The 25,710-nt window shown below is 54.2% G+C and overlaps 1 protein-coding gene across 1 annotated transcript in view; it reads right to left on the bottom strand.

Annotated features, from left to right (window-relative positions):
* Positions 1–13,504, bottom strand: part of LOC112590031 (uncharacterized) — a 163,128-nt gene extending 149,624 nt beyond the window's left edge. The window contains exon 1 of the mRNA XM_025305471.1: positions 13,392–13,504. The gene's annotated coding sequence lies outside the window, so the exon portion shown is untranslated. The remainder of the gene's footprint in view (positions 1–13,391) is intronic.
* Between the last annotated feature and the right edge of the window lie 12,206 nt (positions 13,505–25,710).

The raw sequence follows: 25,710 nt of genomic DNA, 5'->3' as shown, positions 1-25,710 counted from the left end.
AGTGACTTGATCGGACGGAATAATGGATCGAGCAATCTAAACTTTAGCGCTGCGAAAGGCTCGAAGCCCACGACGCGCGCGAAGGACACTCGGTGTGCATAATTTCGCATTACCCACCGCCAGATTATCTTCATTAAACGCGTCTGCGGTCGCGAAACTCTGTCTCCGCGAACGCAAATGCACGGCTGTGGATGTCGGCGGATAACGGTGGATTTATAGACCACCCGTGTAGAGAACCCGGCCACCGTCACCGCCGCCGCCGCCGCCGCCGCCACCGCTAACGAATATCTCTCGTAAAAGCGTCGTTCACCCTCATACTTGCAGGCGTGAGATGTTTTTATACGGGCGCTAAAGGGGAAGCTTTTCAGGAGCGGAGACTCGCGAAGCACATCGCGATTTAACTCCGCGAGTTACCGCGCTGATACGTAAGTTGCTGCTTCAATATTTCCCGAGGAGCGTTCTCGCGGAATGCCCGCCCGCCGTCGCCGTAAAGAACGAAAATAAAGATCAGCGGCGAGAAATTCTCATTATAAATGGAAATAAACGCTTGCCGCGATGAATAATGCATGGTGCGCTTCGCCGCTCGCTCGAATTGCGCCCGGGTGCTTTAAGAAAAAAAAAGCCATTTTCCTCCAGATATTTAAAATATGAGATATAGAAATATATATCTAGAGAGAGAGAGAGAGAGAGAGAGAGAGAGAGAGAGAGAGAGAGAGAGAGAGAGAGAAAGCCTGCTCACGTTCATTCTACCTCCACGCGTGTTTCCCTCGCCTGATTCGCCTCCCGTGTCGTCCTGTCTCACTATTTCTTCCTCGACGCGAACGGCGATTACGAATTCTTACCGGCCGGGCAAACTTACGACGACGTCGCGTATACACTCCGACGGCTCGATCTCGCCCGATCTCGCGTTTTTCTTCAATTAGGGAAAGGATCGGCCTCTCTCTCTCTCTCTCTCTCTCTCTCTCTCTCTTTGTTTCTCTCTTTTTCGGAGAGTTCCGCAGGCCGAGCAACGCGAGCGTACGAAGCGAAACCATTAACGAGATTTTAACGTCCGTTAAGAGCACACGAAGGATACGACCAGGGCCGGTCTTCTGTATCCTCCTCGCCGGCTCGGGGATGAACAACTACTCGTCGACCACCGGCCGCGGAATGAATCTTCCCCCGACTTTTACTCCTATTCGCAGTCCGAGCGCGCGAATCTACCCTCCGCATTTCGGCCGTTTCATCGCGGATCTTGGTAATCGCGTCTCACCAACTTCCGCGCCGCCTGCTAATCGGCTGTCTTAGGGATGTAACTTTCGCACGTCGCGGGAAAAATAGACGAGAAAGTACGAGAAATGAACTGTACGAACAAAGTCCTGCCGACCGAGATGAACAAGATTCACGTGGAGGCTTCACCGAAGCGCGTCTCTGTCGCACCGCGACGATACATGTACTTCGCCGATGAGCGAAGCCGGCGGCGGCCCTGTGGGTATCCCCGCGGTCAGGCTGCGTGTCGGCCGATTCGTCGATCGATTCTCTCCTTTCCAGAAATACGCGTATCGCGATATTCCGTGCACGAGGGTTGTTCTTCCTCCCTGCCCGGCTCTTCGCCCCCCCCCCCTCGCCTTGCCCCCCGGCGGGGCGTTGTATCGACTTGGTTGGCGCGCGCGCGCACGGCCTTTGCATATACGCGAGGACGTGAAACGCGCCGTTATCACGTTTGTCCTAATAACCTCCGTCCATACATTCGATTCCAGCCGACGTCGTTCCAACTGGCGAGAGAGCCGCCGCCCGGAGAAAAACGGTCCCCGCGATATCTCCCGATCGCCGTCACGTCCGCGCCCAACTGTATTCCTAAACCCGAGGTCCTTTTCGTCGCCCTCGTCCCCACCTGCCCTCCTGCCGTGCCTTCTCTCGTCTTTCTCTCCCTCGTTCGTGGGAGCCACGTCGATCTCGATCTTGTCTCAACCGCGCTGTATCTCGCGTCCCGCGGATCACAGTTACGATTGCCTATCTCGTGGCCTTCCACGGCTCGCACGAAATAGCAGCAGAAGCTTCGACGACGGACGCCTCGGAATACTAATTGCGGCCAGGCACGGCCCAAGTATCGCGAAGTCGCAAATCTCAATCAGCCGGAATGAGCACGCGCGACGGCGAGCCATTCGAAGTCGAGCGTATCTCTGGGCGATCGTAATTTTAACGGCGTACACTCTCGCTCGCCCGATTCGAAGTCAATTCCATTGGACTCTCCGCCGCATTTCTCGGGGCAGGGAAATTTCACTCCGAAGAAATTCGGGGCGCAATCGCAGACGTCGGACGTAAGAGTCTCTCTCGCTTTGGCTCGACAGACAAACTGGTCTTAATTGAGATTAATTTCTGGCAATTTCAGACTTGAAGCGTGTCGACTTTTTTTCCGTAAGAACCTTCGAGTGGAAAAACATTTGCTCTGCACGGAGAAAAATGTTTAGCTGGAAGCGAAGCACAGTATTCCGATGAAATTTTGACGATTCGAAAATTTTAATTGAGGCTACCGAAATTCTCTCTCAGTTCGAGTTAACCGGAAAACTTAATAATACTTTCCGAATCGTTCATACTTCAGCAGCAGAAATTGTTTCGCTCAACCGAGCATTTTTCTCTCCATGTATAAAGAGGGAGAGGGAGTGTCTCAGTTTCTCACGATTCAGAGCTTCGTCGCGGTTGTGCTTTGATCCAGCGACAACGATGCGCGGCGATTCGGCGGAACTCGGTTGATACTTCGCGTCCACGAGATACCGCGCGAACTTTCGCCGGTTACGCAAGTCGTAATCGCAGCACACGTGTGTTTGTGTGTGCGCGTGCGCGCGTGTACCGACAACATTTTGTAGGAAGCATTCCACGCGTCGGACTGGCTCCTCTCGTAGGTTGTAAAACCGCGAGCGCGGCCTAGGCGACCATCTAAAATAACAAACCGCTCTCGCTGGGGAAAGTGTAGCGAGCGCGAGAACGGCGTCTGTTAAAATTAAAACTCCCGGATTAATTTACCACACCCCACGCTCGCGCAGGCCCACCCGCCCCCCCATTCCCTCCCTGGCCGCTCCAGCAGCCACCCTTTGGCCGCTCCTGCGAGTACCGGGATTTGATAATATCAAGGGCGATCCGTGAGCGGAATAGTCAAGTGGTCGGCCGGTTTCGTTACGCGCGCGCGCGCGCGTCCATGTCTCGTAATAAAAGTCACCCTTCTCCCGTAATCTACGATGTCACGGAAAATTCGGACCATTAGGTATGTGGGGACTACGTGACGGAAATGACGACGAGGTAGCATGAATTAAAAGAGAAAAATTTCATCCCGACACACATCGGCCGCTGCCGCTGCCGCACGTCCCCCGTCCGGTGAGGCCTAAATTGGCGCGTTCAAGTGACGGCGATGGCGGCGAGTCGACGACGACTCATGGGAAAACACGTGCATTATTTTCCGCGTGCGTGATTCACGACGCGAGTCCGTCTCGCGCGATCGTCGAAGCGACACGTGTCAGATTTCGTCGAGCACGCCGGCGTTATAAATTTATCCGACAAATATATGTACACGGCACCGGCACGGTGACGGTGACGCCGCTAGGGAACTCGCTAGCGAGCGCGTTTACAAAGTAAGACTGACTGACATCTCTCCCGCTCGAAGGAGTGTCCCCTACGTCGATGAAACTCCGATATTTCCGCCTTTATTAGCTGCTCCGCTCGATTCGACGATATAAATCAAACTAGAGCTTCTACGTTTTAATTCATCGCCGCACGGAATAAGAGAAAGTGAGAGAGAGAGAGAGAGAGAGAGAGAGAGAGAGAGAGAGCGAGAGAGAGAGAGAGAGAGAGAGAGAGAGAGAAATCCGCCTTGTTTTTGCCGTTTCCCCGCGAACCGCGCAGGGTCGGTCCCTGCGACGATTTAATTCCATCTAGCACTCAGCGTGTTTCACTTAATCGAGGAGCGTTCTTTTTTTTCGTACGAATCGCCGTCCCCGTCCCAACGAACGCCGGCCGAAGTTTCTTAGTTACGACGAGAGAAACGACAAATTTCAAAAGGGGGTGCTAAGTATCCGAGATGGCCCGGGGAAACCGCTCGCCGCCGCCTCGTGAACGATGGCAGCCGGAGGGCAGTAGGGGGTGGGAGAGAGGAGGGGACGTGTGGGAGGAGTCTCTCTGGTGATTCAATTCGATACAATCGAGAGTAGATTTCCACGCTTCCGTAATATATTGCATTCGTGACCCTATGTTGCGACACTCTCCGCTCCTCCCCATTTGTCACCTCGTTAACACGCGCGCGACTTTGCAATCGGGGATGTTCTCGACCGCACATGCCGCACAAGCGCCATTGAACAAACGATTCGCGTTAATCGCGAACGTGCCTCGCCGGACGCTCGCTCGACGGAGCTCCAAATGCGACTCGACTCGCATCTCACGAGTCGATTTCGCGAGACTTCTATCTCGACGGACTTTCTCGACCGACGAATATCTCGGACGGGGAGCATCGCGCGCGGCTTCGCCGTCACTTCTTGCACATACGTATATATACGTGATGCAACAACGTACACGCACACACGATACACGATACCACGATCTCTCTCGCATGCGGTACTCAACTCTCTTTCTCTCTCCCTCTCCCTCTTCCTCTTTCCCTCGCTCTCTGTGTCTCTTTCTCTTCCTCCCTCTCTCTCTCTCTCTCTCTCTCTCTCTCTCTCTCTCTCTCTCTCTCCCTATTCACGATATTTACATCGGCGTACGTGGTACACCCGAGCGAGGTAAATTTGGGTGCAACAACCCGAAGTTATTATCGTGTCGGCTGAGCGTTGATCCCCATTTTTCAAAGTACCTACAGAGCTCGTCCGACCCCTCACGGCCTTTCAAAGGCTTCCCGAGGCTTAACGAGGGTAAAAGGTAAAATAAACAAGCCCGCGCAAAAGCCCGCGCCTGTCTCTCTCGCGCTCTTTTTCTTTCTGTCTCTCTCACTCTCTCTATCTCTCTCTCTCTCTCTCTCTCTCTCTCTCTCTCTCTCTCTCTCTCTCTCTCACTCTCTCTCTCTCTCTCTCCTTCCCTTCCTCCCCGTCTCTCTTTCTCTCTCTCTGTCTCTCTGTTTGTGTTAAACGCACAGGCGCGTATGCGTCGATACCGATACCAACATGGCGCGTAGGGCGCATGTGCATCCGCGCGACGGGCATGAAGGCACTTAGCTGATTGCCCGGAAATTGATCAGGAAAATTGGACGGACGATGGGGCGAACGAGCGGGCGGGCGCGAGCGGCCTTTTTTGTTGCCGGAAAACACGTTTCGGTATGATTTTTCGGCGTCGTGAGCGCGGAGGAACGAGCGATCGATGCCATTCGGCGCGCGCGCGCGCGCGCGCGCTCTCCGGCGGCGACGTGTATTTTCACATTTCCGCGTCGAGAACGATGCTTGTGGTTTTTGCACGTCCGGCACAGCGACACGCGCTGCTTCCGCGACGTATCTGTCCGATTTCCAGCGTCTTCGCCTCGTACGTCGAGTACATCGCGACAGCGCCGCGATGATCGCGTATCTGTGCTTGTCGGGCTTGTGGTCCCATACCGTCGAAAACGGTATCGAAGCGGTAAGAGATATCCGCGGCGAATACGAGCCGACGTCGCTTGTGAGTCGCGCCGCGACCTGGCCGGTTTTTATCTACTTATCTCGTATACGGGGGGATCGGCGAAAGCGGATTTCGCGCTATCGGAAAAATTGACGCGCGAGCCGCGGGGTTTCCGGTTTAATTCTCATATCCCGCCCTACCCCCCCCCCCCAGCCCCGGCGCAGTGTCTCGGCGAGTTTCATCCTATTTTACGGTGGCGCACTCAGCTGCGCGCCTTCTTATTGCGTCGCTGCCTGTCGATCTGCGTTCCGAATAAAAAACGTCAGAGCCAGAAACGATGTTTTTCTCTCTCGTTTTCTCTCTCTCTTTCTCTCTCTAAACCGAAGGGGCCACCACGCGTATATCCCAGAAAGAGGATTTTCGACGGTGCGGGTGCGACCAGGGAGAGCAGAAGGGGAGAGGAAGGGCGGAAAGACAGCAAATCAGATTTGCCGTCTGGGAAAATGTTGTACCGGATTAGGTTGCTTCCATGCGCCCGGCGGGAAATCCGATTCTCATCGAAAGTGTATTTCGCGGTATCGGTGCGACTCGTCGTCGTCGTCGTCGTGGAATATCCTCGCGGATCCACATGGCGAGTATTTTTAATTTCCTATACCACGTGGAAAAGCCAACCCCGTCTCGTGTTCTGCGTTCCCCGGTCGAAAGTTGGATTTCAACATGAACGACTCGATCGACGAACACAAATGACGGGCTACAAATGTCAGGCTGGATTTCGACTCTGTTCTCTCTCTCTCTCTCTCTCTCTCTCTCTCGTCACATCCTCGCTGTCGTCTCGCGCGTCTCTTTCCGCTGCGAGTCGCCGTGTTCGACGTGTGGGAAACCGCGGAAACGTAATTAAATGACGAAAACTTTCTTCTCTCACCGATACGAGTGGCGCGCGCGAATAACGCGAGAGAGCCGAGAGAGAGCCGCGAGAGCCACTCCCGGAGAGCCGCGGACTCGCGCGCGTCAACAGTCGGCCAAGCTCGAGTTTTCTACGGCGGGCCGCACTGATAAATCGAAGTCGAGTGCTGCGGAACGACGCTGGAACGTGTCTGGTAAGTGTTCATGCTTCCTAGCTGCCTCTGGCAATAAGACGGACTCCCCGTTCTAATGCGCCAACCCTCGGACCTCGGGTATAGATTAGGGTCATGTTTCGGCCGCGTCAGCGTTTCCGTGCATCGCGCGCACGCCTCGGCGCGTCCAAAGTTTCCCGGTGCGCGCGTCTGCGAGAAATCGAAGGATCGATGAGACTTCGAGGACGACGAACACACCGTGCGCGTGTGTGCGTGCGTGCGTGTGTCGACGAGCCCGTGCCGCTTTCGCGATTATTTATCCGCGACTACACTGCAGACCCGAGTGTGTTATTTTGACACGCGTGAAGAAAGCTGAAGCTTTCTTCACGCGTTTCTTGTCGTCTGAAATCACGTCATTTCATGCATTTCGATATCACTTGAGGGCACTGGAGGATCAATTACTGAAAAATCCTGCTTGTTTTTGATAATGATTTTGTGACAAACTGAATAAATGTGCAAGAATGAAAATTTTACATATATGTTTATATAACATATGAAGAGCGGAAGAATTTTGTTTTTAAAACAAATACTCACATAGATATATGTCCACTTGAATTTTAAACGCGTTTTTCTCGATATTTTATCGTTCAACTTTTTGCAGCGATTTCCCGAAAACTGAGCTTCGTATCGATTTGAAATTTTAAAGCAATAATAATTGTAATCATGTGGCTCTCAGGTGAACCATGGACAACTCCGTCAAAATATTTCATTTCGAGATATTAATTTTTTTTATTGTAAAAGAACTGAAAAATTTGAATTTTTTCCTGATGATAACTGCCATTTTGTTGATTTCGTTCGATTTTTGTTGTTGTAGTGGTTCAACGGATAATGATAAGCCTCCTCAAGATTTCTAGCTAAAATTCGCTCTGATCGGACCACCGACAGCCGAGATATTATTGCAAAAACGATAACTTGAAAAAATAAAGGAGAGTACATTTCAGCTATATATATCGTATATTTATACGAGCATATTTGTTAATAAACAAAATTTTTCTACTCTTCATGTGTTGTATAAATATATACCTAAAATTTTCATTCCTACACATTTATTCAGTTCGTCGGAGAATATTATCAAAAACAAACAGGATTTTTCGGCAGTCTGACCCTCCAGTCCCCTTAACGCGTGTTTAAACGACGTGATTTACAGACGACAAGATACGCGTAAAGGAAGCTTCAGCTTATACGCGTCAAAATAACACACTCGGGTTTGCGGTGTATCCGCACATCCGCCTGCCCCCGATGCTTCGCTGTCTCGTGACAACGAGCGCTCACGACGCCGTGGGACTCGATCTAGTCCTCGAGCGCACTGTTTACCGCTTGTACAGCGCATCGGGTACGTCCGTTCGTTACGTCCTCGAGGAACAGAGACGTTAGCGACAATGCGTCTCGTTGGCCGCGACAATCGCGCACCCTCCCAAACGACAAAAAGGAGACACCATTCTTCACGGTGCACGAGCGCTCTATTCACGGCCGCCGATTTATCCGGCGTTCACACTCGGGCCGTACCCGGGGCCGGTTTCTCGAGCCCTCCCAGTCGAGTTGGAAGATACACACCGCGTAGAACCATAACACAGGGGGGTTCACGTGTGCTACCTGAAGCAGAATTCTCAGAAGCGGACGCGCTCGTATCTCCCCTCCGTTCTCCGCCCTCTCTCTTTCCCACTAGCTCTCTCTCTCTCTCTCTCTCTCTCTCTATTCACATTTTACTCAATTTAGCGATATTCGGGCAGCTGGTGCGTACTCCACAAGAATCCGACGCAGCCAAGTACGCGAGGATAATTAAACGACAAGTATCCAGCGATTCCTTCGGAGGAAAATCGCACTCGAAACGAGTGAGAATTGTCCTCGCTCTTCGAGCGGGATTTGACTCGAAGAAATTTCCAGGCGCCACGACACATGCAGCCTTCCAACCTTGAAAAACGTCCACGCGAAGTTGGCCCTGAACGGAAGAAGCGCGATCGTTCGCCGGTGCCCTTCCGTACTTTCCCCGCGCGTGTCAGCGTGGCGGAAGGGAGAGAAAGAGGACGGGAGGGATAGTCGACGGTGGGTTCAGCACCGCGCGCCTGTGTGCGAGGGTGCCACGGGCACACAGGCGCAAGTGCGTGCCGGAAAGTGGGTCGACTGCCGGGAGCAGGACGCTGAGAGAAACCCGGACGGAGGTGGACGCCGTCGAGGGAGGGAAAGTAAATTTCCGCCTCGATTGGCGTCTCCGACGAGTGAATTTCGTTCCCGAAAATCCGGAGGGATGGGTGCTCCTTATACTCCCGGGGCTCCCCCCTCGCGTATATCTTAGACGCTTTTCCTTCTTCGCCTCCACCCTCCCCCGCCCTCCCTGCCGTCCTCCTGTCGCTCCTCCGCCAGGCCTGCCGATCTTCTCTCCTCGGTCGCCCCGCGGCGCGTCTTTTTATAAGCAGTAATTCATAACCCCCCATGTTTGACCGCGGCATCCCCCGTGCGTTATTTATTCCGGGTGCAACTCGTATTTTTTCGGCCGTTTTATCGGGCATCTCTCGATTTATGCGCGCCGGCCGTTCGGACCCTAAATACACCGTATGTGTCGCGCGCTCTCGTCGGCCCGAGAGAGAGCGCACGAGAGAATCCGCCGTGCCCACGAATTCATTGATATTCCGTGCAGAATCGTCGTCCGCGCCGCCATTGCGATGTCGGCCTAATGAATTTAACCGTCGTGCCGATGCCCTCTTACCGGTCGGAACCACTTTGCTTCTTTATATTCACCTTCTTCTACCTCCTCTTGCTCTCCTCTCCCCCGCACCCTCTGTCCCCCTCCCTGCTCCTGCAGCGCTCCTCTCTTCTTCGTCCTCTCTCGCACGCTTTCTCGCCGCGCGACTCGCACACTTCTCCGGCCGGCGCGCACTGTGTGAATTCGTAAATTTACAATCCGCCGCGTAATCAAATATCTGCAGGGATTCTCCGCCGCCCCTCTCCCCCCCCCCCACTCCCAGCTTCGCCGGTTCTCGCCCTTAAACCTCCGGCGAGAAACAGAAGACCCCGGCGGGTTTTTAAAACCGCGTTAAAAAAACGCCAAAACCGCCGTGCTGCGCGGATAAAGACGCGGGATCTTACACGAAAACACGGGCTCTCGACGGTGCTCGACGATCCGCGGTCACTCGTGAACGAGCGAATTGCGAATTGAATGCACATCGCGCGTCGACGGTAGAGGGAAGGTTAGTTTGACATTGGCAGAACTGCCCGATGCGCGGAATCGACTCGACTCAACTCGACTCGACGATTCTCCCGCGCTCCCTCGCGATTAATCCGTCTCTCATGTTGACGAAGCGATAGAGCAGAAATTACACGCCGACGTGTTACGGCGTACTCGCGGGGCGGCGCGAAACCGGAGCGCGGGATTACAGTCGACCCTGTTTACACTCGGGGCGACCCCGACATGGACAAGCGAGTCGCACCGTGCCGGTGAAAAAGATCACACACACACACACACACACACACACACGCCTCTCTTTCTCTCTCTCTCTCTCTCTCTCTCGCTCCTACTGAATGGTCGCGTCTTGAAAATACAGTCGTCCGCGATTCCAACCCCGGGGTGATTATCTGCTCGACGTTTCGTCGGGATGCACAATGCCACCCGTTGCGGAGGCACTCGCCAGGTTCACTCGAGCGCAAGCGAGGGGGGAGGGGGAAGAACGACGGATGGGACGCGGTGGTAGGCGCCCTGGTATTTCTTCCTTCTCTCTTGCGTTCTCTCCCTCTCTCTCTCTCTCTCTCTCTCTCTTTCCTGGCCTTTTTGTCCAGGACGCACTCTCTGTATTTTTTGCGCTTGCTCTAAGGCAGGTGGAACCGACGGAGCGTAACGGGGAATCCCCGGGTGCGGCTAATAGCGATTCAGCTTCCTCCGCCTCCCCCGAGTCGCCGCGAGAAGAGAACTCGTAGGTCCGGGACGTAGGTAGGTAGGTAGGTAGGTAGGTAGGTAGGTAGGTAGGTAGGTAGGTGGGTAGGTAGATGCAACACGCCCGGATGGAGCTTTTCGAAGCCGTCGCAGCATGCGAACGGGTTTTTAATTTCGGAGCCCCGTTTCGACGCGAGCTCGTGAGCCCCGCAGTTTAACAGCCGAATGGCCGGATATTAAACGTACACGTGCGCGCCCAATGGAAATGGACGGCTTCGATCTATCCCGATTAGATTAACACCCGGCTGCTCGTGTACGCGCGCGGATTAAAAAGCGTATGTCAGCTCGCGAGACTGAGACCGCGCGCTCTCTAGTCGAGCCGATCGACCTGTGAACCTCCCGAAACTGAACGGTTCCGTGTACCGTTGGCCGACATCTGGTCTCTCCTCGCGCGATAACTACCATTCGACTGATAGGATGTGATAACATCTGAAGCACTTGCTAGCAAACACAACTCTTTCATTCTCTTTCTTCACACAAATGTAAGTGTACCGCGAAAGAAAAGGAGAAAAGCAGAGCACCGCGTCCGTTTCTCGATTTTCAATCTTACCGTCGGCGATCAAGTGTCCTCTCGAAGACGCGAACTCTCGCGAAGATTCGGGGCCTCACTTTGGATACAATCGAGCGCCAAGTACGCCTCTCAACCGCCGGAGAAACGCTACTCGAGGATGGAAGTTGGAATTCAAAGGGCGTTCCTAAGGTTCGCAACACGCCCGGAATATAGAGGAGATCCAGACGGGCGCGCTAACGCGGCTAATTTTCTGCGAGTCGCCACGAGAGCCGTTCATCGGACCTCGCATTAACGACGGGCCGCACGTCCGTTGATCGCCGACCGTTCGCGGTCGGCGATCGATGCCTTGGATTTGGGCCAGAATGACGCGGAGAGCGTGTCGGGAGAGCCCTCTCGCGCGCGCGCGCGCGGTCATGGGCTTTTCGGCGGGGCGGGCAGAGATTGCCGGAGCGAAATTGAGGTCGTGCCACTGGCCGTAAACCTCTGAAACGCCGCCACCGGCCGCGCCATTCGGTCAATTATTCGCTTCGAATTACGGCCCTCCAATTGCGCGAGAGTTATAAGAGCAGCCGGCGGCTGCGCTACCGCCGATATATAGCGGCCGGCGGCCGCGACGGACTCTCAGCTAGATTGGCAGCTCGTTTATGATAACGGCCGGACGACACCCACCCGGCGCGGTCACGTCTCCACTCCACTCTCCCGCTCGCTCGCGGCGGTAATTCCTCCGCGCGATTTTGCCCGTGCGTTCTTCCGCTGCAAACTATATCCACCTATTATCGCTCGTCGAACGCTCCGGCTGAGGCTGAGGCTGCTAAGGGGACGCGCAGTCCGCTGGCATAGACTCGTTCCCGATCGCTGCGAATCGAACTAACCAACAACACGCCGTACTAACACTCGCGGGCCGCGTTTTGGCCGGGTTATGCGGGAAAGTCGCAGGCATTTGATTACTTCGCAACGGAGTCGTGTGCAGTTTGTGGATACCTCGACCACGTCTCGTGTTAACGTTTCACTCACGCTGCATCAGCACTCATCGCGCTGATAGACGAGGCTCTCACAGCGGTGCTACTGAGAGCCCAGACTTAACCTAACCTAACCTAACCTAACCTAACCTAGTCGGCGAAGACGCGCGCGCGAATGGTCTCGCTGTAACGCGAGGACTTTTCTCATGTTTTTTATCCGTGCTCTCGCGAGAACCTCCGATTTATCTAAAGCTGAAGAAGCACGGGACTTTTCCAAGCGCCGGCTGTCGAGCCGCTTCGTTCGATTGCGATCTCGAGGGGAGCCGAGCATCGCGCGCGCGGTTGGCCGTATAACGTGTGGCTCGTAACGACAATCTCGCGTTCCACGGCCGCGTCCATGGCTTACAGGACTCTGGCAGGAACAGAACCTCGCGTATGAACGTATGTTCGTACGTGCGTAAGTCGCGAGTGTGTTGGCGCGCCTGTATCCTCCGCAGGAGACCTTGACAGGTCGGGCTGCGCGCGTCGGCTACAACCGCGGCCCTCGCTCGTATGTCTCGACCCACGCAGAAACATTCGTAAGCGATCTCTAAAATGGATACCTTAATGTGGCTTTCGCAAACATTATTACGGCGCGACTGCTTTCCCCGGCCGTGCCGCCCACCCCTCGCAAATAGAGCTACTTTATTCGCGTCCCCCTTCGCGGCCTCTCTCGAGCCGCGGTTTCAACCGCGGCGTTTCAAAGAAGATCTCTCGCGTAGCGCTAATCGACACACACCGCGAGTCGGGGATTCCGCGATATCCGGGGAGTTTCCTCGCGATTTTCGCCGACGAAATCCGGACCGTTCGCGCGCCATCCAGGGGAATTTTGGCCGGATTTGTTTGTACTTCGTCTCGTCTGATCGGAGAGCTTCCCTCTCGCGAGCTATTCCTTATTTACCGCGCGTGAAATTTTTCATTTCAATTCCATCCGAGTAGCAAGACTCGTGTAATTGCAACGTGGAGAATTTATCAGAAACGAGACTTGTGTACTCCCCTGCGGCCGAGAAGAAGACCTTAAAGATGTATCCGCCATCGATATTAGCTTACCTTCGATTCGACCTGGTCGATCCGTCATGTCTCGACGCGGTCTTAGAAACTTTACAACGACGAGCGGTGAGATCAGAACGTAGAACGATGAGATGAAAAGCGATGCGTCAGCCGGCTAAGTTGTAACATAATACGAACACGGAGATAAAGAGGAACACGAGAGAAAAGGGTCACGGAGACGCGCGCGGAAGGAGATCGAATCGGAGTAGTGGTACCTAAGAAAGTTCGTAGATGCAACTTACATGTCGACATGTGTACTATGTCGACGCTTCTCCGATTATCAGCAACTCCCGGGGAATCACTGTGCCGCAACGGTCGGGCGGGCGAAGAGCGGAGCAGCGGAGGTCCGACGGAGCTGTAACAGAATGTAAACCGAGAGATAAGTCGACAAAAAGGCAGAAAGGAAAGAGAGGAGATCCGGGAGACGAAGAGGAGGGAAAGAGCGCGTACGGGGCGGGGGGGGGGGGGGAGGTATGCTTGTACCTATAAAATTCGTAATTGCTATCCGCGTCTCGCCAGCCGCGCGAGCGCATCCTGCAAGTGCGCTCCTGCGTACAATTTTGATGCATTATCGCGCATTATCCTCGACTTGCCAAGATCGATACCTCGGGCTGCAGCGCTTAAAGAGGAAGAAGTGACGATCATAATGTGGAACGACGAGAGACGAAGAGCGGCGCGTCAGTTGACTGAGTTGTAACATAATGCAAGCGGAGATAAGACAAGAGAGAAGCTCGAGGAGAGAGAGAGAGACTGTGAGGGGTGGGGTAGGGAAGAGAGCAAAAGGGAGCGGAGTCGACAGTGGCGAGCGGTAGCTGGTCGACTGACAGCGCCCAAAGAATTAGTATCTTGTATCTGGCGAAGGGCGCCACAAATCATTTGGGGAGGCTGTCAGGCATACCTTGAACTCAACTCGCAAGAGCCTGCTCTCCTCTGCCTTCCTCGCCCCTCCTCACTCCCTCTCCCTCTCTCTTATGCTTCATACGTCGCGAATGGTTCCGGAACAGGCGCTCCTCTTCCTCTACTCCTCCCTTCCGTTCTCTGCACTCGATCTCGTCCCTGTGTGTTCGCGTCTCGCTCTCTCTCTCTCTCTCTCTCTCTCTCTCTCTCTCTCTCTCTCTCTCTCTCTCTCTCTCTCTCTCTCTAGCACACCACGGAAAGCATGAACATCAAAGAACACCGGCGCCTCCGACGCCGCTAATGATATGCGATCCGTCGCTGCTGGGCAACCTGGAAACTAGAGGACGCGCGTTTCGACGCCCTCGGGAACACAGACCTTCGGCGGAAAGTTCCCCCGTAGCGGTTTCTCTCCAGCTTGAAAGAGAGAGAGAGAGAGAGAGAGAGAGAGAGAGAGAGAGAGAGAGAGAGAGAGAGAGCGGGTGGTGGAAAGGAAGGATAGAGACACGAGTTTGGATATTAATTAAGCGGGGAAATTACTAATGGCGGTAAAGTGCATCGCGGTGCTTTATGCCACCCTAATGCGAAAACAGCATAATTCTTCGTGTTCGACAATTCGAAGGGGTGGATGATACACGCCTTCGTGTCCCACCTGCGTTTTCTCTCTCGCCAACTCGCGAACACGACGGCGACACGGCGCCTACTAGTAAAACCCCCGCCGCGCCGCGCCGCGCCGCACCGGTGGTGGCGGTACAAGTTTTCGTGAGTTAATTTGCACTCGGCACACGCGCGTCCCTTCGCGCGTACAAGTTGATGTAATTCGGAGCTACAGTCCCCCCCCCCCCGCCCCACCTCCCTCGATCGGACCGCTCGATGCGAGGGGCCGCGACAAAGTCCACCATTTCAATCGCTTAGGTTCGCGCGAATTACCGCCTACGGCCCTTTACGGCACATCAAAGGGACAGGGGACCGTGAAGGCGCACTCCCTACGCACTGCCGCGCGAGCGCGTGGCTGTCTTAGCATATTCCAGTCCCAAGGCATCTCTTTCCTTCCTGCGATACTCATCCCTCCCCCCTCCCCCTCACCCTGCGCCGCCCCTTGGCTTTTGCTCTCGTTCCTTCACCTTCACCCTCGCCGTGGAAAACGGCCTCGTTGCCTCCTCGAGGAGGCATATGGAAGCTGTTTGACGTGCTGGCAATTCGGAGGAGAGAATGCGGAGCGATTGATCCCTAAAAGCCCCAAGGATAAACTCGCGCGTTTTTCGCTCGGGAAGGAATCCACCTCGGCCTAGCGGCAGAAAGTGTGGTGGTGGAGGAGGAGCCGCGCGCGAATAAAACGTTTATTCAAGCAGAGGTATTTTTCAGAGCAGAGGGACTTTTTCTCGCCGCCGCCGCCGCCGTATGCCGGGTATTATTTATTCACCTGCTAAACCGGCTACGTCTTAATTTTATGAAGAAGCTATCTATCGCAGGGATATTTGAACGGCGCTCCACGCCGATGTCCACGCAACGCGTATCGAGCCTGGGATTTCAATTTCAAAGCGCACGTCGCGCGAGTGTCGCGACTGTCGCGACGGTGAAATACGGTAAAATAGCGGCACTCTGATGGTCCCGGCTTTCGCGATGTAAAGCTGTCACAATGGTCGGTCCGTCGCGACGACGCGAGCCAAGAAGCATTAATTAGTCCTCGAATTCGTTCTGCGTCTAAAAGCCCTCGGGCAACAAGGTCATGCAGCAATTCAGATGCCAAGAGTGTTCTCTTGAGCTCCAAGAGTGAGCTTCTCTTTTCCGCAAGACTGTAGAGTCCAAGTACGCGCGTTTAATTAATCACGTGTACCCTCTCGCTTCTTGTTTCAGGTGGCGGTTAAGATAATAGATGTCGCGCAAGGCAAGGACTACGTGATGAAGAACCTGACGAGGGAGGCGAAGGTGCTGTCGATGCTGCAGCACCCGAGCATCGTGAGGCTCTACGAAACTATCCGGGTGAGTCGTGAGAGCGAGAGAGAGAGTGTTTCGGGGTGCGGCAGGCGCTTTCGTGAATACGGACGATCGATCGGGGTCTCTTTGCGCTAATTGACCGCGTCGGGAGTTTAATCGAGCTCTTAATAACCGAGACGACTTGGTATCGCTCGATCGGACTCAGGCATTCAACCCCGCGTGCTTTTGTGCGCGCGAGCGATCTATTCATTCACCCGGCGAGAGGGAACTACGTTATTTCGTCTCGCGCATCCCTCTTCTACTGACAGCCACTATCCCCGTCGTAGATTCAGTGTTGCTTTTCGGTCACGCCACTCTCATCCGGTACATGACATTCGTCAGAACTCCGTGACAAATCGCGAATGTCCCGAAATTTCGGCGGCGCGGAGCGCCGCAGTCCGTTAACGCCACCCGAGAGAGAGAGAGAGAGAGAGAGAGAGAGAGAGAGAGATGATCCATCTTTCTGGATTTAATTAAACACGCCATTTAGCTGAATTTATGAACCGACCGTATACCCAGCCGGCTCTGCGCGCCGGCGTCAAAGTAGACGAGCCTTTCTTCACCCCTTTAACTTCGCTTAGTCGCTGAGTAGAAGAGGAAGAGGGACCAAACGAAAGATTGCTATAATTTCACGTCTCCTTTCTCTGCTCGGCTGTTTCAGCGACGTCATAAACATAAACAACGAGAGCGATGTAGCAACGTTGCTCTCGGAATCGCAATCTCGAGTGCGACGGTTTCCGCGCGCGAGCGTCGGGAATCGATCTCGCCCCGCCGAAATGATACCGTGTCCAATCGTCGAGTGCAAACTCGGAAATTATTTGTTCGAGTTGCAATCCTTTCCACGGCTGAGCCGCCGACGATGTGCACGGAGGAGGAGGAGGAGGAGGAGGAGGAGGAGGAGGCCTGGACCGGCACCATTAATGCGCTGCGTCGTAGTAGTACGTGACCTGGCTGTACGACCGCGAACGTTGACCCAACACGCGGACACGCGAGTGCACGTGCACGTGCGTAACACACCACGCACACACACAGACACGGGCGAACCAACGAACGAACCAACGAACGAACGAACGAACGAACGAACGAACGAACGTACGTACGTACGGGGGAACGGGCGAGAGGGAGGGAGGAAAAAAGCCGGGGAGAGGACTCTCGTATGCTTGTACGACGTAATTGAATTCATGTGTGGGACGTCGATATCAGAGGCTCGCCGGCGCAGCATCGCGCACCTCGTTTATTCTGAAAATTTTGTTAGTCCGCGCGCTCGCGCTCGTCACGATCGAGTTACGAGGCGGAACGCACCCGGCCGCTCGCTCGCTCGTTCGGCCCCGGCTCCGGCCGGGGTGTATACGCGCCGGGAAAGATAAAGTACGTAGGAAAATATGACGGGAACGCGCGGTCCGCCGGATCCCCCGCGTGCGATTCGAGAATTTCGGAATTTCGGAGACCACCGCGAAATATCCAGCGCGGAATGAACGAACAGCCGGAGCTCGATAGTTGGCTGGCTGGCTGGCTGGCTGGCTGGCTGGCTGGCTGGCTGGCTGGCTGACTGGCTGACCGGGGTGAGAGAGAGAGAGAGAGAGAGAGAGAGAGGGAGAGAGCGGGGAGGGGAAGAGAGACATGTATGCCAATTTTTCGAATAGAATTTCGAGTCACGAAAATCATCGGGCTCTGAACTGAGCGACAGGATGGGCCGGTTCTCTTCGGAAACTACGCGAGAGTAAAATATCGCGATGCGCAAATCGTCGTCGTAGTCGTTCCCATTGTCCGGTTCTGCCGGTCCGTCGAATTACATACATTATTATACCTCCTGACGCGATAATAATACGCGACAAATATACTGCTCAAGCAACACCTCGGGGGTCTGCGAGCATCTCCGCCGGAGGGAGCGATCGTTTTCATACAGCCAGTTTTCATAAATGGACAAACGACTCTCCCCGAGTTACACCGTTCGAGTCGTTCCTCCCCTCCCCCCCACCCCACGCACCGTCCTCTCCGTCGACGGGAATGATTTTACAGTCCGCGCGGACGGTATTACCTTCCTCGCGCTTATGAAACGCGAATAGAGGAGCGCGTCTTGTTTTATTTAAGCTATCCGTCGAGGGGGAAGAGCTATCGGCGATGAGAATGCTCGCACCTGACGGCAAATATGATAATATCGGGACGAGGACTCCGCCTTTCTTGCCGTCACTAAATTGCCTATATATGACGTCGCCTTATATCTCATTTCCACGTCGTAATCTTTACGACGGGACGCGGGCGCGAGCCGAGCGCGCGTCTAGGGTGCTCCGGCATCATCATCGTCGTCGTCGTCGTCGTCGTCACCGTCGTATCGCACGATTTCGACTGCCGATTCTGGATTCTTCGTAGCATCTGCGCCTCGTATGCAAATCGTAAAGTATACTCCTCCTGCCAGGCGGGGAGAAAGCTCACTCTCTCTCTCTCTCTCTCTCTCTCTATCTCTCTCTCTCTCTCTCTATACGCGGGCTCGCGCACGCCTGCCGATGACGTGTCTGCGCGCGGCGATAGGCACCCCGGGTTCCGAACGACGACGATAAACGCGCTATCGACGACGCCGTCCGGCTAATCGACTATGCAAATGGCCCCTCTTTCTCTCCCTCTGCCTTGTATCAATTATTAATACTCTGGTTTTGATGCCGCTGACAGTCAAACGCGCCGCTGCAAGTTTTCGCAGTTTCGGGGGCGGGTGAATAATTTATGGACGGCTCTCGGCGAAACCGCTCGGCGAAATGTGCGACGGCTGACCGACGAGAAAATCTCAGCCACCGCTGCAAATTCGCGGAGGACGGAGGGACACGCGACGGATCGTCGATACCTCGCAGCGGGGATACAGCGCTTTTTACCGCTTGTTTCTGTTTCACCTCGTAAAGCCACGGCGAGTGCGCGCCGCCGTGATAAATGCGCGCCTTCCAATATCCAGCGTTTTAGACAGAACCGTGACGTTTACGAGTTATCGAGAGGTTTTTTTCCATGCCTAGCCGCCAGATTGTTTGCTTCATTGTGATACGGAGCGGCGACTCAAAATCGTTGTCTTCCGCTTCCACCGACGGGCGATTTTACAACAGCGGGCAAACGGACGTTAATTGCACGTTATCGTTTGTCACGCTCGCGTTAATCGAGAGAGAGAGAGAGAGAGAGAGAGAGAGAGAGAGAGTCGTTCTGGTTTGATGATTTATTTCTGTAAGCCCGAGACGCGCCGAAATCGTACAGTGATGCTCAATACCCCTATATACGCGATAAAAAAAATGCGTACGCGTGGCCGTCGAATTTTACGAAGAAGCATGTCGGCCATCGGCGCGCGTTACTCATGCTCGGGATATCGCGGGAGAGCCGCTTTAAGCGCCAATTAAGGTCATTATCGTGGGCCTACGGCGGCAATAAACGCGTTGCTCGCGCGATTTTATGTCGGTGCCGATGTTACGAGCCGATGATCCGCGCAGGATTTGCCCGTTACGACGTCCGACGTCCCTCCGCTTCGGCGGGGGGACGAAATCGCAATAAAAATAAACGCGTCAACGAGTCGCATTCTAGTAGCTTATTACTACGGGCTCAGCTCACGGCACGCGGCTCGGCCTCGACGGGACATTTCGCTTAAATAATTCCACGGGGGGATTCGCCGTCTGTGACGCTCGTCCCGCGATGAACGAAACGAGCGATCCGAGAAGCGAGCGGTCGAATGTGTTCGGTGGAAACGCGCGCGTTAAGAATTCACGCGACGGGCGAACTTTCCTTGGCTACGGGACTTGCGAACAACTGTGTAACGGCCGAACGATCCGCGGGACACCTCGTCGGAGAATGGACGAGCGGACAGTTGGTGCGCGGCCGATGGAAATATCGTTCAAGGATTCCGTGATCGCGCAGCATTTCGGGGACGCGCGCTCGTACGTGCGTGAAATTTGCGTTAAAGAGGAAAAGATCGCTTCCACGACTCTGCCCTCTGCGAAATGGGATATCCCGTATAAGCGATACGCACCTCCTTGGCACAAGCTGCCGCCGAAAGAACGCGCGTGCATGTCTACATATATGTACGTTTCTTGTTTCGTTCGGAAAAGCGTCTCTCGCTCGGTTCTCTTCCCATCTTCCGACTCCGACCTCTCTCTCCTGCCTGCCTGCCTACCTCTTTCGTTTCTTTCGTCGTTTACATACAGCGAATTCGCGTTCCTATTTAAGCCATACACGCCCGCTGATATATCGAAATGGCGTATCTCACAGCCCGCCAGGGAACGGCCGGTTGATTCGCTTGGCAAGCTTGGCAGGAGTTTCAACGAATCCGTCGCCAACGAAAACACTGGCGAGCCTTGCCAAGCGAGATACACAGCCGCACGTCTCTCCTTCTCTCTTTCGCGCGAATTGACTCCGTGAGAAAACGACACGGAAAATCCCCGGAAGTTCAATTTCTATTGGCCAAATTCCCCGGGCCAGCGATGCCCGTCGATTCCGAGCGGAACGAACGTTGTCGTGAGAAACGTATGTCGAACGAAATGATATATTAGATTGGTGTAAAAATAATTGCGGTTTTTATTAATTGCGGTCGAGTATATAAAGACGCATGTATCGGTTAAAAATTATATTCATTTTAATCAAGATAAAGACCATTGGTCCGCGCACATTTTTCCTAAGGGGGAACAAGTTTGTTTATTCCTACAAAATAGAATTCTGGAAAAGATAACGATAACTAGAAAAGTCGGCGCCAAATCAAAAATGATAAGAACCGCAATTATTTTTGCACCAACCTAATATTATTTACTCATCTTCCGAGTACTGGCGCACTGTGAAATGTGTTTGGTACTTTGCTTTCGTTAAATTGTCACTTTTCTCTCTCTCTCTCTCTCTCTCTCTCTCTCTCTTTTTTTCTTTCTCTCCCTCTCTGAATAAGACGCTTGATTGGACGGATGACGGATGACGAACGATGTTCCGAATCTCTCGAAACTTCTTGCAATGGAATCTCGCTCGCAAGTCGCGCGGAAAGTGACTTCACTCAAACTCTGGCAGGCATTCCTCCTACTCCACATGAGCAAATTTGTCAATCGATTAGAGTGGGTATGTTTCCACAACGGTGAAGCGTATCAAATTCGCTTCGCAATTTCGAGTTTATAAAATATTCGCTCGACAGAGGATTCGCTCTTCCGGATGAGGAATTCATCTTAAACAAATTTATAAGTGAAAAGCCACCTGGATTCGGACTGGTCACTTCACTTTTCGAGTACGAATCTCATTCGAAGAAATTTAGAGAGATCAATTAAAGTACTAAACGATGGTGATAATCGAGCGATTAAATAGAATAGCTAACCGAGAGAGAGAGAGAGAGAGAGAGAGAGAGAGAGAAAGAGAGAGAGAATAAGTAAAAAATCTCCGATTCCGCCGTCGCTCGACATTCCAGCGACTTCGCTCCGCATGCGATATTTCGCAAGCGCCGGCGATATTTATCCGGCTCTCGTGAGCCGCGCGATTCATAATTAAAGCGGCCGCACCGCGCCAATGTGTCCAGCCACGAAGAATTAAATAATCATCGGCGCCCGGGGAACACCGACTCGCCATCGGCCGGCAGCAATCGCTGCGACCGTAATTCGTCGGTCACGCGCGCCCGCGTGCGCCCGTCCGACGTCACCGCATGCATATCGTTGCATTAAGGTAATCGCTTAATCGGCGAGCTCTGTCCGCCGCGCCGCCGTACTCACAGTCTCGCGAGTGCGGCGCGCGCGTGCGTACAAAATTCGGGAAACGCTTTCTCGATAATTACGATGCGCCGCCGCGCCGCGGCGGTGCATTTTAAATGCACGCGATCAATTTCGCGCGCGACCGGTCCCACTGAGAGCTCTCGCGCCGCTCCGTCGCTTGTTGCTCCATTTGCAAAGGGCCGAGAGCGAGTCGACAACGCACACGGCTACGCTTCGGCGCAGCGAGCCGCGCTGAACGAAACGACGAGGAGAAATTTCGCAGGTGGTGTTATTCGATAAATTTCCGTCGTGTCATTTCTCCCTCTCTCTCTCTCTCCCTCTCTCTCCCCCCCCTCTCTCTCTCTCTCTCTCTTTCCCTCGTCAACCATTTTTCCATTCTCTCGGCGCTTCGCATTTGTATTGACCTCTGCTGGTTATCTGTAAATTTCAACTGTTCCCGCTCGCAACAGCTGGCTCGAAACTAAAGCGCGATGCGGTTACACACGACACAACGACATACTTGTAAAAATTCAAATCGCGTCGAGTTTGCGTAAAATCGCCATCGCGACTTTGCTGTCATACATAAAAGTCGTTTGCATTGTTGACGTGTCAAATAGCATTCGAATCAACCACAAAGAGTGTTCTCTCGAAAATGCGTCCGGATGGCACGAGGCGCGTTTCGCAGTCGCGTCGTCGAAATTCGAGTTTCGCGGAGAAAATCGCGTAGAGCCGATTAAAGACGATATTCGTGCGCGGCCAAGAGGAGCAGAAATCCCGGGATCATGGAGAATTCCGCCGGTGCGAGTCTCGCGGCGACTCGCGCTATCGATGCGAATCGACAACGGTTTAATTTAACGCCCGCTTGCAGAGCGGATCCGTGTACTATCTCGTGACGGAACTCGCGACCGGCGGTGACCTGTGCACGCACATTAAGGAACAGCCGAGCGGTAAGCTGGACGAGAACACGGCGAGGCTCTACACCAGACAGCTGGCCGCCGCGCTCAAGCACATGCACTCGAGAGGAGTCGTTCACCGGTGAGTCAGCCGTGCTTTTGCCGCGCGTAGCCGTTCGCGAATTTTCGAGCGATCTCGTGCATCGCACCGACTTGCGGCTCTACGGCGCTGTGTACAGAAACAACTCGTGAAAACCGAACATTTCCTCTCCCTCACTCGATAAAACGAAGAATCTACGCGAGGAATTAATTCGCAAATATTTACCTCACGAGACATCAAAGTCGAGAGAAGCAGCACAGCGTGTAACCTCGAATCTTCATCAGGTGGAGTGACATTTTCACGTCGTTATAACCTTACGAGACGATGTACCGTGCGAAGAACGGCGGGGGGAAGAGATATCGCACGAACGAAACGGGGCACGCCCCCGTACACTGTTGAATAACGTTACAACGACACGGAAATATCATCGTTCCGTTTTTACCAGAGGAATCCGAAATTGCTTGTTACACCAGCCATAAAGAGCCATAAAGAACTTAATTAAAGCGCTCATAGCCCCGCGAAAAGTGTGCGCTAAGAAAAGAGCGCTCGGCTTCAACGTCATTATGCAACGTCTATCGGCATGCTGGCGGTGAAGCGCGTCGCTACGTCGTTCTCGATGGCATAAATCAACCCTCCCCCCCGAGAGGGGCAACAATCTCGGAGAGATCCCTCGCGATCCCGTGTACTGTGTGTGTACCTCCACGGTCCAATAATATTCAGGTCCGCGACGTGTCGTGTCTTTTTTCCAGCTGACCGCGGTGATGTACGACGGCCACGGCGCGGCCGTCCGGCATCGTTTAAATAAAGAAACCGCCCGGCATATTACACACGAGGGAGCACTCGTGAGCGCGAGCGCGAGCGCGAGTGCACCGCCTCGGCCTCGCCTCGCGATCCCGTCGTGTCGATAACGGCATGCGTTCCTGTTTATTGCGAGCGGAATTGCGCTCGCGAGGATCCTCGCGCTCGCGCTTCCCAGCAACGCGACCGGCCGATTAAACGCGACTTCCTGAATTCATCGACCAGCGACCGGTCAGCGCTCTCTCTCTCTCTCTCTCTCTCTCTCTCTCTCTCTCTCTCGCTCGCTCGCTCGCTCACTAATTTCGCCGGTTCTATTTATACAACGTACATCATATCTGTGATCTACCCCTGCCCGATTCTGCACGGAGAACCCTCTTTGGGATATCAGTCAACGCGCGTACGCTCCCTGCATCCTGTTCTAATATGAGAGAAAAGTCGACGCACGTGTAAGCTCAAGTCGCAACGCGCGAAATCTCATCCGCCGTCGTCGCTTCTCATACATCACTTCGCCATCAGCATATTGCGCGGCTATAAGCGGCGCTGCCGAGTCCAAGTCGCGCGGATCATTTTTTACAACGACCTCCTCCCCTCGCACATATGAATACACAGGGGAGCCTCGCGTGTCACACCGCGTGTGCCGTTCGCGGGCCAGAGTTGGATATCAAACGCGAGATTAACGCGAGAGAGCACTGTTCGTCCCGCGAGCGACGTCGAGAGACATCGTCAGCTAGCCGAAGGCAGTCGCGCACAGTCGTGCGCGGAGAGAACATCCGGTCTCGCCGGACATCGCCTCCTTCGTCAACGTCCCCGCGAAGCCCCGGGAGAGCTTCGAGTTTCGTCGAGTCGCGTGAAAGACGCAAGAAGGCGCTTGACTTTCGCGGCGCGCTCGCGAAGAATTGCGGCAGGCGGCCGTCGCCGTCGCCGTCGCCGTCGCCGTCGCCTGCGTCGTCGGCGACGGCGACGCATGAGGAAGAGCGAGAGGGCGTAATGACGCGCGCACGTGACGCGCCACGGACGAGTTCTCGTTGCTCGTCGCGTTGCGGATCAGCGAATATAAAGCAGCAGCCGTGCGCAGTTTGTTATCCCGTCGCGGAGCGCAAAATCTCAATCTCGGATGATAGTGATAGATCGTCGCCGCCTACGGACTCGCACGTCGGCTCGTCGAGGAGGAAAGGAGAGGGACGACGGAGAGGGTGTCGGACGCGGTGTGCGAGGGATCGGACTCGCGAGGAGGGTTAGGAAAATCGCTATAAGCGATCGCTTAACCCCTCGAGAGATTAGCTTGTTTCTCTTCCTCTCTCTCCGTCTCTCTCTCTCTCTCTTCCGTCCTCTTTCCGGCCTCTCTCGTTCCTTCGGCCGTCTTTCGACGCGGGAGAAGGAGATCCGCAGCTCTCGCTAATGGCAACGGAGAAGATTCGGCGCTAAGGATAGTTAACGATCAGTGGCCCGAGGATGCGCGTCTTACTAATGCCACGTTCTTTTTGCCGCGCTACGTACAACCGTCGTAGATTGAGACAAACGGAGCGAGGAGCCGTTTCTCGACTTCTTCCCGACGAAGCACGTCCGCCAAGTCGCGGCTTCTTCGAGTCCGCGCAACCTCGAAGTTTGCTCTCAGATAGTTCCACTCGTCATTTCCTTTTTTCCTTTTCTTGGAATTCATATCTTATAAGACGATGATAACGTCTGTGACCAATAACTGATGATACTGAGATCGAGCGCCAGCTGTTATCCCATCAAGGCCATCGCCGAAACGTCCTTCGAATCGCTCCCGATCGGCCGATGATAGCGTTTTATCACAGATCCCGTGATAGATACCGTGCGCAGTACACGGATGTTTACACGCTTCTATCATCGTGAGGAAAAGATCGAGGGCGATTGATAAATGATAACGCGGTAGCAGCAGCAGCAGCAGCAGCAGCAGCGCATGTGAAACGGAATCACGCCGATAATCGATAGTCGAATGAAGAATTAAGTTGTTTGTTCTGTGTATTTTCGTCTCGCTCGCTCTCGTCTCGCCGCCGCCGCGCCCCGGACGAATCTACCCCGCAGCTTTTCCTCGGCGAGGGAAAGTCGTGAGGACGCGACGAGGGCGGGCGAGGCGAAGAGGAGTAGAGACGTCTTTTGTACACCAGCCCTCTTCGAGCTTCGGGGGACCACCGAGCATCCGCGGGCTCACGTTTTAATTCCGACGAACGCCTCCCGTTTGCTCCGCCATTATTCG

Source organism: Harpegnathos saltator, unplaced genomic scaffold (assembly GCF_003227715.2).
Source record: "Harpegnathos saltator strain DR-91 unplaced genomic scaffold, Hsal_v8.6 scaffold698, whole genome shotgun sequence".
Taxonomy (NCBI): Eukaryota; Metazoa; Arthropoda; class Insecta; order Hymenoptera; family Formicidae; genus Harpegnathos; species Harpegnathos saltator.
Note: the sequence above shows the minus strand (reverse complement) of the source record. Positions and strands in the feature narration are given on the sequence as shown.